Below are 12572 nucleotides of genomic sequence, written 5' to 3' on the forward strand. Positions count from 1 at the left end.
GTGAACTCCAGGAGATGGTGATGGACAGGGAGGCCTGGCGTGCTGTGATTCATGGGGTTGCAAAGAGTCGGACACGACTTAGTGAGTGAACTAAACTGAGTGGTCTAGTGGTTTTCCCCACTTTCTTCAATTTAAGTCTGAATTTGGCAATAAGGAGTTTATGATCTGAGCTGCAGCCAGTTCCTGGTCTTAAATTTGCTGACTATAGAATTTCTCAATCTTTGGCTGCAGAAAAAGATCATGAATTCAATTTCTCTAGTGACTATTTGATGATATCCATATGTAGAGTCAGGGAAGGCAATGGCACCCCACTCCAGTACTCTTGCCTGGAAAATTCCATAGACAGAGGATCCTGGTAGGCTGCAGTCCATGGGGTCGTGAAGAGTCGGACATGAATGAGCGACTTCACTTTCACTTTTCACTTTCATGCATTGGAGAAGGAAATGGCAACCCACTCCAGTGTTCTTGCCTGGAAAATCCCAGGGAAGGTGGAGCCTGGTCTGCTGCCGTCTATGGGGTTGCACAGAGTCCGACACAACTGAAGTGACTTAGCAGTAGCAGCATGTGTGGAGTCATCTGGTATTGTTGGAAGAGGATGTCTGCTATGACCAATGCATTCTCTTGACAACACTCTGTTTGCCTTTGCCCTGATTCATTTCGTACGCCAAGGCCACACTTTTCTGTTACTCTAGGGATCTCTTGACTTCCTACTTTTGCATTCCAGGCCTATATGATGAAAATAACATCTTTTTTTGGTGATAGTTCTATAAAGTCTTATAGTTTATCATGGAACTGTTCTGCTTCTTCTGCATTAGTGGTTGTGATAGACGTGGTTAACTGTGATATTGAATGATTTGCCTTGGAAACAAACGGAGATCATTCTGTCATTTTAAAAGATTGCACCCAACTACTGCATTTCTTAGTCTTTTATTGACTATGAGGGCTACTCCACTTCCTCTTAAGGTTTCTTGCCCACGGTAGTAGATATAATAGTCATCTGATTTAAATTCTCCCATTCCAGTCCTTTTCAGTTCACTGATTCCTAAAATGTTGATGTTCACTCTGGCTATCTCCTGTTGATCACTTCCAATTTTCCTTGATTTATGGAAAAGTTAAAACAATAATAAAATAAGTAACCATCTGCTGAGAAACTTGTTAATATAATCATGTAAATAAAATATTTGTTTTTAGAGACTGATATGAATTTAGTATACCAGAATACCTAGATTGAACTTTTATTAATAGCTTTTTAATTTATGACCTTGTCTCTATTATTTAAATTTTCTGAACTAGGTTTTTAATTATATAAGAAAGGAATAAATGCTATCTTATACGTTTATTGTGAGGATTGAATGAGGTATTTCCTTGTACATAGAAACTGTTCAATAATTACGGTTTGTTATTGATATTTAATTAGTAATAATAGTAAACAGCAGTAGTGGCACCAGTAGTAGAGTGTATATAGCCATAGTTACTTTGGTTCTTTTTAAATTTTTGCTTTTTAATAGGTTTATCTCCCCAAAATACTTTATAAGTGAAAGTGAAGCTGCTCAGTCGTGTCCAACCCTTTGTGATCCCATGGGCAGTAGCCTGCACCAGGCTCCTCTATCCATGAGATTTTCTAGGCAAAAGTAAGTGTAAAACTCTCATTTCATTTAGAATCAGATCCCCACACTGTTTTAAAAAGTATAAGCAAAAAATAATCTTAACATTCATGAAAACAGATTTCAGTGAACTTTTTCATATCTGTTCAAAAATGCATGTTAGTATATAGTGACAATTCTGCTCGCCTCAAATAGCATCCAGGAAGTGGTTGCAATTGTTTGATCTCTAAGTGTGCCACATTGTATCTTTAAGGACTAAGCTAAATCTGAAAACTTTGAACTGTCTCAAAGAAATAAAAGTATCTTCTTTTTAATTCAAGTTAATTTTGCTATATATTTCTTTTTGATGGTAAAATCATTGCAGTACATAATGAATAGTTAAAACTTTAAAATCTCTTGATTTCATAACATTTATGATGCTGACTGTAGATGGAAAATACATGTCACATAAAAATTTTTGTGATTTTCCCAAAAGATTTAATCAATTAAGCCCTACAAATTAAACCATAGCACTTTTCAATTGTTTAATGCATATTGAAATCAACTACCAAAATATGTATGATCTGTGCATTTTAAGCAAGCATGTTACTTGCCACATATAAATATCAAATGAGAAAATACTCTGAGGACTAAAGTTTAGTAATAGCAACTTTTCTGTGGAATATTTTGATATATAAGTAAGGAAACATACTTTCCTATATATATTTGTATAACTGAAAATACGTCTGCTACTGTCATTTCCAGTTTCATTAATTTATTTTATGAGCTTTATTTCTCATTCTGCTCTATCCTGAGCCTAAGATATTTTACATTCTTCCTCACATACAGTACTTGAAGTATTACAATTCCCACACTTGTATTACATGAAAAAAAGTGGGAGGAAAAGACATGTTCTATTCTCATTCTAAACGCAAGTAAAATTTTTGTTACAGTTCTATATAATTAATGAAAGAAATAGGTGCAAAGTTCTAAGATAACATAAAGCAATTCTTATTCAGAAAAAATTGTGTATTTAATTTTTCATTTGTAACATTCAAAGGTTTTAGATTCATTGTAATATTTGTTTCCTGACCATCAATGGACACTGAGTTTTAAAAGGGTCATTACTCCATTACAATAAATACAGTAATCTGGAACATTGAAATTGTATCTTTAATGTTGCTTTTAAAAATTTATCTGGCTCTTCGCTTAGTTAAGAGGAGGCTATGGTCTTATCTACATGAACAAGATAGAAAGGACAGATTCATGCATTAAATAAATTGCATTTTTTAAGAAAGGAGTTATAAATGAAATTACAATGCAAATGATTAGGAACATTCATTGGTATTTTTAGAGATATAGTATTCACTCACTTTTCATTTTCTTCAAAAATAATTTATTGACTATTTCCTTGAGTTTGACATTATTGCTGTTGAGTTGCTCAGTGGAGTCCAAATCTTTGTGACCCCACGGAATGCAGCATGCCAATCTTTCCTATCCTTCACCATCTCCTGGAGTTTGCTCAAATTCATGTTATTGAGTCAGTGATGTCAATCAACCATATCATGCTATTTCCTCCCCTTCTCTTCCTGTCTTCCCAGTACCACGGTCTTTTCCAATGAGTCTGCTATTCACATCAGGTGGTCAAAGCATTGGAGCTTCAGTATCAAATATTCCAATGAATATTCAGGGTTGATTTCCTTTAGGATTGACTGGTTTAATCTCCTTGCATTCAAAGGGACTCTCAAGAGTGTTCTTCAATATCACAGCTCAAAAACACCAATTTTTCAGTTCTCAGCCTTCTTTATGGTCCAACTTTTACATCCATACATGACTACGGGAAAAAACATAGCTTTGAGTAGATGGACCTGTCAGCAGAGTAATGTCTCTGCTTTTTACTATGTTGTCTAGGTTTTTCATAGCTTTTCTTCCAAGGAGTGATCATCTTTGAATTTCATGGCTGCAGTCACCATCTGCAGTGATTATGGAGACCCCCAAAAATAAAGTTTCTCACTGTTTTCATTCTTTCCCCATCTATACATCATGAAGTGATGGGACTGGATGCATGATCTTAGTTTCTTTAATATTGAGTTTTAAGCCAGATTTTTTACTCTCCTCTTTCACCTTCATTAAGAGATGCTTAAGTTCCTCTTCCTTTCTGCCATGAGGGTGGTGTTATCTGTGTATCTGAGGTTATCAATGAGATGAACCCTGCAGAAGCCTGGCTAAGAGGAGCTACCCTGCCCTCGAGGTGAGGGTCAGCAGCCAAAAGGAGCCACGCCACATCCAAGGAGAGGCGGTTGCATGGGTGCAGATGGGCTGAAAGGAGCTACTCCACCTTCAAGGTCAGGAGGAGTGGCTGTGAGGAGATACCTCTTGTCCAGGATAAGGGCAGCAGCTGCACTTTGATGGAGCAGCCGTGAAGAAATACCCCACGTCCAAGGTAAGAGAAACCCAAGTAAGATGATAGGTGTTGTGAGAGGGCATCAGAGGGCAGACACACTGAAACCATAATTACAGAAAACTAGTCAATCTGATCACATGGACCACAACCTTGTCTAACTCACTGAAACTAAGCCATGCCATGCCACCCAAGATGGGCGGATCATGGTGGAGATGTCTGACAGAATGTGGCCCACTGGAGAAGGGAAAGTCAAACCACTTCAGTATTCTTGCCTTGAGAACCCCATGAATAGTAGGGAAAAGGCAAAATTATAGGATACTAAAAGAGGAACACCCCAGATCAGTAGGTAACTAATATGCTGCTGCAGATCATGGAGAAATAACTCCAGAAAGAATGAAGGGATGAAACCAAAGCAAAAACAATACCCAGTTGTGGATGTGACTGATAATAGAAGCAGGTCCAATGCTGTAAAGAGCAATATGGCATAGGAACCTGGAATGTTAGGTCCATGAATCAAGGACAATTGGAAGTGATTAAACAGGAGATGGCAAGAGTGAACATTGACATTCTAGGAATCAGCAAACTAAAATGGACTGGAATGGGTGAATTTAACTCAGATGACCATATTATCTACTACTGGGGGCAGGAATCCCTCAGAAGAAATGGAGTAACCATGATGGTAAACAAAAGAGTCTGAAATGAGTGCTTGGATACAATCTCAGAAACGACAGAATGATCTCTGTTCATTTCCAAGGCAAACCATTCAATATTACAATGAGCCAAGCCTGTGCCCCAACCAGTAACACTGAAGAACCCCAAGTTGAACAGTTCTATGAAGACCTACAAGACCTTTTAGAACTAACACCCAAAAAAGATGTCCTTTTCATCATAGGAGACTGGAATGCAAAAGTAGGAAGTCAAGAAACACCTGGAGTAACAGGCAAATTTGGCCTTGAAATATGGAATGAAGCAGGGCAAAGGCTAATAGGGTTTTGCCCAGAGAACGCACTGGTCATAGCAAACACCCTCTTCCAACAACACAAGAGAAGACTCAACACATGGACATCACCAGATGGTCAACACCAAAATCAGATTGATTATATTCTTTGCAGCCAAAGATGGAAAAGCTCTATAGAGTCAAAAAAAAAAAAAAAAAAAAAAAGACCAGGAGCTGACTGTGGCTCAGATCATGAACTCCTTATTGCCTAATTCAGACATAAATTGAAGGAACTATGGAAAACCACTAGACCATTTAGATATGACATAAATCAAATCCCTTGTGATTATACAGTGGAAGTGAGAAACAGAATTAAGGGACTAGTTGTGATAGAGAGAGTGCCTGATGAACTATGGAATGAGGTTCATGACATTGTACAGGACACAGGGATCAAGACCATCTCTATGGAAAAGAAATGCAAAAAAGCAAAATGGCTGTCTGGGGAGACCTTACAAATAGCTGTGAAAAGAAGAGAAGCAAAAAGCAAAGGGGAAAAGGAAAGATATAAGCATCTGAAAGCAGAGTTCCAAAGAATAACAAGGAGAGATAAGAAAGCCTTCCTCAGTGATCAATTCAAAGAAATAGAGGAAAATAACAAAATGGGAAAGACTAGAGATCTCTTAAAGAAAATTAGAGATACCAAGGGAACATTTCATGCAAAGATGGGCTTGATAAAGGACAGAAATGCTATGGGCCTAAGAGAAGCAGAAGATATTAAGAAGAGGTGGAAAGAATGCACAGAAGAACTGTCCAAAAACTATCTTCACGACCCAGATAATCACAATGGTGTGATCACTCACCTAGACCCAGACATCCTGGAGTGTGAAGTAAAGTGGGCCTTAGAAAGCATTAGTTCAGTTCAGTTCAGTTCAGTCACTCAGTCATGTCCGACTCTTTGCGACCCTGTGAATCGCAGCACACCAGGCCTCCCTGTCCATCACCATCTCCCGGAGTTCACTCAAGCTCACATCCATCCAGTCAGTGATGCCATCCAGCCATCTCATCCTCGGCCGTCGCCTTCTCCTCCTGCCCCCAATGCCTCCAAGCATCAGAGTCTTTCCAAATGAGTCAACACTTCGCATGAGGTGGCAAAGTACTGGGGCTTTAGCTTTAGCATCATTCCTTCCAAAGAAATCCCAGGGCTGATCTCCTTCAGAATGGACTGGTTGGATCTCTGTGCAGTCCAAGGGACTCTCAAGAGTTTTCTCCAACACCACAGTTCAAAAGAATCAATTCTTGGGCGCTGAGCCTTCTTCACAGTCCAAATCTCACATCCATACATGACCACAGGAAAAACCATAGCCTTGACTAGACGGACCTTATTCAGCAGAGTAATATCTCTGTTTTTGAATATACTATCTAGGTTGGTCATAACTATTCTTCCAAGGAGTAAATGCCTTTTAATTTCATGGCTACAGTCACCATCTGCAGTGATTTTGGAGCCCCCCAAAAATAAAATCTGACACTATTTCCACTGTTTACCCATCTATTTCCCATGAAGTGATGGGACCGGATGCCTTGATCTTTGTTTTCTGAATGTTGAGCTTTAAGCCAACTTTTTTGCTCTACTCTTTCACTTTCATCAAGAGGCTTTTTACTACGAACAAAGCTAGTGGAGGCGATGGAATTCCAGCTGAGCTATTTCAAATCCTGAAAGATGATGCTGTGAAAGTTCTGCACTCAATATGTCAGCAAATTTGGAAACTCAGCAGTGGCCACAGGACTGGAAAAGGTCAGTTTTCATTCCAATCCCAAGGAAGAGCAATGCCAAAGAATGCTCAAGCTACCACACAATTGAACTCATCTCACACACTAGTAAAGTAATGCTCAAAATTTCCCAAGCCAGGCTTCAGCAGGACGTGAACCGTGAACTTGCAGACATTCAAGTTGGTTTTAAAAAAGGCAGAGGAACCAGAGACCAAATTGCCAACATCCTCTGGATCATGGAAAAAGCAAGAGAGTTCCAGAAAAAAACATCTATTCCTGCTTTATTGACTATGCCAAAGCCTTTGACTGTGTGGATCACAATAAACTGTGAAAGATTCTGAAAGAGATGAGAATACCAGATTACCTGACCTGCCTCTTGAGAAACCTGTATGCAGCTCAGGAAGTAACAGTTAGAACTGGACATGGAACCACAGACTGGTTTCAAATAGGAAAAAGAGTACGTCAAAGCTGTATATTGTCACCATGCTTATTTAACTTCTGTGTAGAGTACATCATGAGAAACACTGGGCTGGAAGAAACACAAGCTGGAATCAAGATTGCTGGGAGAAATATCAATAACCTTAGATATGGAGATGACACCACCCTTATGGCAGAAAGTGAAGAGGAACTAAAAAGCCTCCTGATGAAAGTGAAAGAGGAGAGTGAAAAAGTTGACTTAAAGCTCAATATTCAGAAAATGAAGATCATGGCATCTGGTCCCATTACTTCATGGGAAATAGATGGGGAAACAGTGGAAACAGTGTCAGACTTTATTTTGGGGGGGCTCGAAAATCATTGCAGATGGTGATTGCAGCCATGAAGTTAAAAGACGCTTACTCCTTGGAAGGAAAGTTATGACCAACCTAGACAGCATATTGAAAAGCAGAGACATTACTTTGCCAACAAATGTCCATCTAGTCAAGGCTATGGTTTTTCCAGTGGTCATGTATGGATGTGAGAGTTGGACTGTGAAGAAAGCTGAGCACCAAAGAATTGATGCTTTTGAACTGTGGTGTTGGATAATACTCTTGAGAATCCCTTGGGCTGCAAGGAGATCCAACTAGTATATCCTAAAGGAGATCAGTCCTGTGTCTTCATTGGAAAGAATGATGCTAAAATTGAATCTACAGTACTTCGGCCACCTCATGAGAAGACTTGACTCATTGGAAATGACTCTGATGATGGAGGGCTTGGGGGCAGGAGGAGAAGAGGACAACAGAGGGTGAAATGACTACATGGGATCACCAACTCGATGGACATGAGTTTGAGTGAACTCCGGGTGTTGGTGATGAACAGGGAGGCCTGGCTTGCTGCGTTCATGGGGTCACAAAGAGTTGGACACGACTGAGCGACTGAACTGAACTGAACTGAGTTTATTGATATTTCTTCCGGAAATCTTGATTCCAGCTTGTGATTCATCTAGGCTGGCATTTTAGCATGATGAATGGTTAAAAGTTAAATAAGCATGGTGAAAATACACAGCCTTTGTGCACTTCTTCCCCATTTTTGAATCACTTTTTTTTTTTTTTCTTGTTTGTATTTTAGTGTTGCTTCTTGACCTGCATACAGGTTTCTCAGGAGGCAGGTAAGGTCGTCTGATATTTGCATTTCTTAAAGAACTTTTCACAGTTTATTGTGATCCTCACAGTTAAAGCAAAGGTGCTGCCATTGCTCTCAGTGCTTTTATTATAGCAATTACTAAAACAATATTTGTTCATTCTCTCATGTAATATAAGCTGGTAAGCATAGATAAAAATGGCAAACCACTCCATTGTTCTTGCCTGGAAAACCCCAGGGACCTCTAAGCCTGGTGGGCTTCCATCTATGGGGTCGCACAGAGTCAGATGCAACTGAAGCGACTTAGCAGCAGCAGCAGCAAAGATAGATTAAAAAGAAATAACTAGTCTAATAAATGAGAAAGACAATCTCAAATGCAATTAAAACCATGAACCAAATAAAAGAGATAATGAGATAGGGAATGTAGAGTGACAAAATTGGCTCTTCTCTTTAGGTCAACTCTAGTGAATTGATGATGAGATTTGAATGATGAAATGGATTAAACCATGTAATGTTATAGTCTCTAGGGTAGAATGTGACATGTGGGAGGAAAGGTAGCTAAAAGAATAGTATTAAAAGAAGTAATCTTTAATCTACATTCTGTTTCTAAAATCAGTAATCTGGCACAAAATTTAGGCGGTTTACAACACTTACCAAATTTTTAAACAACTCTTTGTGTGCATGTATGTTTGAAACATGGAGTTGTGTGAGAAAGAGAGAGAGGGAAGAAGAATGAGAGGAGGGTAAACTGATGGAGAGAGTAAAGGAGGAAGCAAGTGAGAGTGCAAGACTTCTGTGTGTATAAATTGACATTGTGGTGGTTCTGTACCTATTTTCATCCAATTCTCAATGAGAACCTAGGTAAAATTCAGTTAAGAGTTGCTATCATAATAACATATTTCTAACCAGTATTTTCCAAAATGAAGTGAGAGATTAAAAAAAAAAAAAGTCAAATCTTTGGGCCAAGTTCATTTATATTTTTGTATTACTAGCTTATGTAGTTTATAGCTTAATTTGGTGAAATAGTTAATTTAATATTTTAATAGTTTAATTTGCTAATGAATGCCTTTGACACAAACATAATAAGTTCAGTTTATCTGTTACTATGTACTTTTCATTATGCTTTTTTTTTTCTATCAAGAGTTACAGTTTGTTTTGACAGAGAACTGGGAAAGGCAAAGAGGTGATAGTGTTTGGAGAATTTAAGCATGCCATCTGTTTGGATGAGGATGCAAGTAATCACAAACATTGGGGGCTTCAACTCTCCAGGCAAAACTGAATCCACATTTGTCTTCTGTTTGAAAATGTTTCTATTTCTACTGTTTTCCTTTATAATTAGTTAACTTAGTAAACATTTTTAAGGGAAATTAAATTATTCTGTATTTACAAATGTGTATATCTACAATACATATACAAATATACTAAATATCCATCTTCCCTGAGATATCTGACAATTTGTTCAGTTATATCTGAAAAAAAAAAAAGTGGCAAAATGATAAACTGCCAAGTTAAGAGACTTAATTAAGGGAAATTTATACCAGTTTAATTGCTTCTGATCTCATATTATTTTCATCTTACTTAATTACCTCTGCTTTGGGCAAAATAAAGAAAACTAAAGTAAGTGAAAGAAGAATTAATAAAATTCCTGTCAACTTAATTGCTTGTTATTCTCGTAAACTTATTTGGGAGAGGAAAATGAGTGGTTAGACTCAGTTTTGCAAACATGTCTCAGTTACGCATATGATTGTTTACTCAATTTTTATAAGCAGTCAAGTTTAAGTCATTTTAAAAAAGTGGTTGATAAGGGGCCAAATTGCAAATTTTATTGGTTATATATAAGGAAGGAAATTTCAGTAAAACCTCCTCAAAGGTTTTAGTTAGAACTCTAAGCTATTTTCTACCAAAGCTGAACATTGTGGGCTTAATTGATTTTCCCTTCTTGAAGAAGTGATGATGTGATGTAATCAAAAAGAAAACAAATATTTGTAGTGCAAATTATTGATAACTAACTCCAGGTATTTCTATGGTTATTTTGTATGTTTTAACAGCATCTAACATATTATGTCTAACTCATAAATTTCTAAGTGAGATGAGTGAAATTATGATCTGAATTGTCCATAATTGATTGCATAGTTCATATGAAAATAAGATAGCACTCTTTAGATCTGATAATGTTAGAGGGTATCACAGATAGAGCAGCTTAACACAGCAAGAAATGTAAAACTAAAATGGAGATTTCATTTTCTTGGTAACAAATGACCTACTCACTGAATATGTGATCTCAAAATATTTTTCTCAAAGAAAAAGAAAAGTTAAATTGACTTGTTTAATCAACAGTCCCAAAGAACTACATACTGCTGTCTGCAAAGCAGATGGCTTTCCTGCTGCCTGTCCTGCTGCTTCTGCCTGCCACCTTTTTCTCTAGCAGCTGTGATTACTAGGAAAGAAAACAAAACAAAACAAAAACTATTCCTTACATGATGTATCCATAACTGCACTCAGACTTTTAAAAAGTTACTTTTCCTGAAAAATTGAGAAATATATGTAATTTTAATGGCAAGCATAAATCTTCCAACGTTTTAAAACCAAAAATTCTAAAACTTGGGCAACAGATAAAATAATTTATTCAGTGTTACTTTAACCATTCTCCTCTCACATCTCTCTTGCTTTCCAGAATATCCCTAACACAGTGAGACTCAACAACACTATGTGGTGCTATCATATTAAACTTTTTTCAATGGAAAAGTATTTGGAGAGTTAATGCAACAGATTAAGGAAGGTCGTGAGTAGTTGGTTGGGTTTAAATGTTCTCATAGATATGTATTTTCGTGATACATGATGATTCATTATGCTGCTCCTAAGTCACTTCAGTCATGTCTGACTCTGTGCAACCCCATAGGCGGCAGCCCACCAGGCTCCCTGGTCCCTGGAATTCTCTAGGCAAGAACACTGGAGTGGGTTGCCATTTCCTTCTCCAATGCATGAAAGTGAAAAGTGAAAGAGAAGTCGCTCAGTAGTGTCCAACTCTTAGCGACCCCATGGACTTCAGCCAACCAGGCTCCTCCACTCAGGGGATTTTCCAGGGAAGAATACTGGAGTGGGGTGCCACTGTCTTCTCCGATGATTCATTATAGGTATGTGCAAATCATTTCATTAGATTTTTGTCTACTATATAACTAAATAAACCAAACACTTGTTGATTAGAAGAATAAAACATTGGAGATTTATTTTTGTTATTGAAAAATATTTTAATCTGAAAATATTGGTTAAAACTCTATAACATCTTAACCAATTTAAATAAAAGGCATGTATACTTGACTTCCCAGGATTTTTTTCTCTCAGACCTACAATCAGCTTTTTGATTAGAAATTTAGCTTGTAAGTTACATATTTATCTTAAATTTGTTTTTCAAAATTTTCCCAAAACAATTAATACTTGTTTTCACCTGGAATGTTAATATTTACCTTATAAAAGAATAAAAGAGAGAACAAGATGGCAGAGGAGTAGCTGGACATGGAATACATTTTTCTCCATGGATACATCAGGAATACACCTTCAGACACAGAAGTGCATGCAGAACACCAACTGAGAGTTATCAGGAGTACCTGATGACTGGAAAAGGATATATAGAACCATGCAAAACTCAGTAGGATGAAGGAACTAGGGGTAAAACCAGAGTGTTTGTAGAACTGGACCTGCCTCTGGTGGGGCAGGGGGTCCGATGACTGAAGCAGGGGTCCGATTCCCAAATTGGGGCGATTGCCTGAGTCAGAGAAGAAACATTTAAGGCTAAGAATAAAGCAGCTAATATGTGGCAGCCTAAATGGAATGAGAATCAGACAGTCCTTGCCTCAGCCATACATACCCCAGACGGGGAGGCGGATCCCCTGGAAGGTGCAGCGATTATGAGCTGGAGCTGGGGATTATGGAGCAATCCCAGGGTGAGGCTTCTGTTGACTGCAGAGAGATGGATCAAGGGATGTGAGGGAGGTGATTGTGGTGGGGTGGAAAATGCCTTGGAAGAATGCCAGGCAGCCATGGAAGCAAGGTGCTACTGCTAAGTCATGTGTAGGGGGTGGAGTCATCACCATAGCCTCTCTCTCTCCCACAGGCCAGCATCAGCAGCTGAACAATAGAGGCTGGTCCATCAAATGCCTGAGGCACTGAAATACAGAATTGGACCCCACCCAGGGTGCACATATAAGTGCCTGATGTGCCAATCTCCAGAGTAGGACCCCATCCAGGGTAGGGGTGGGGAGGATGCTCTATGTGTCTGATGGGCCAAACAACAGAGAAGGACCCCAGATAAGGGAGCCCTCTAAGT

The sequence above is a fragment of the Budorcas taxicolor genome, chromosome 12 (genome assembly GCF_023091745.1).
Source record: "Budorcas taxicolor isolate Tak-1 chromosome 12, Takin1.1, whole genome shotgun sequence".
NCBI classification, from domain to species: domain Eukaryota; kingdom Metazoa; phylum Chordata; class Mammalia; order Artiodactyla; family Bovidae; genus Budorcas; species Budorcas taxicolor.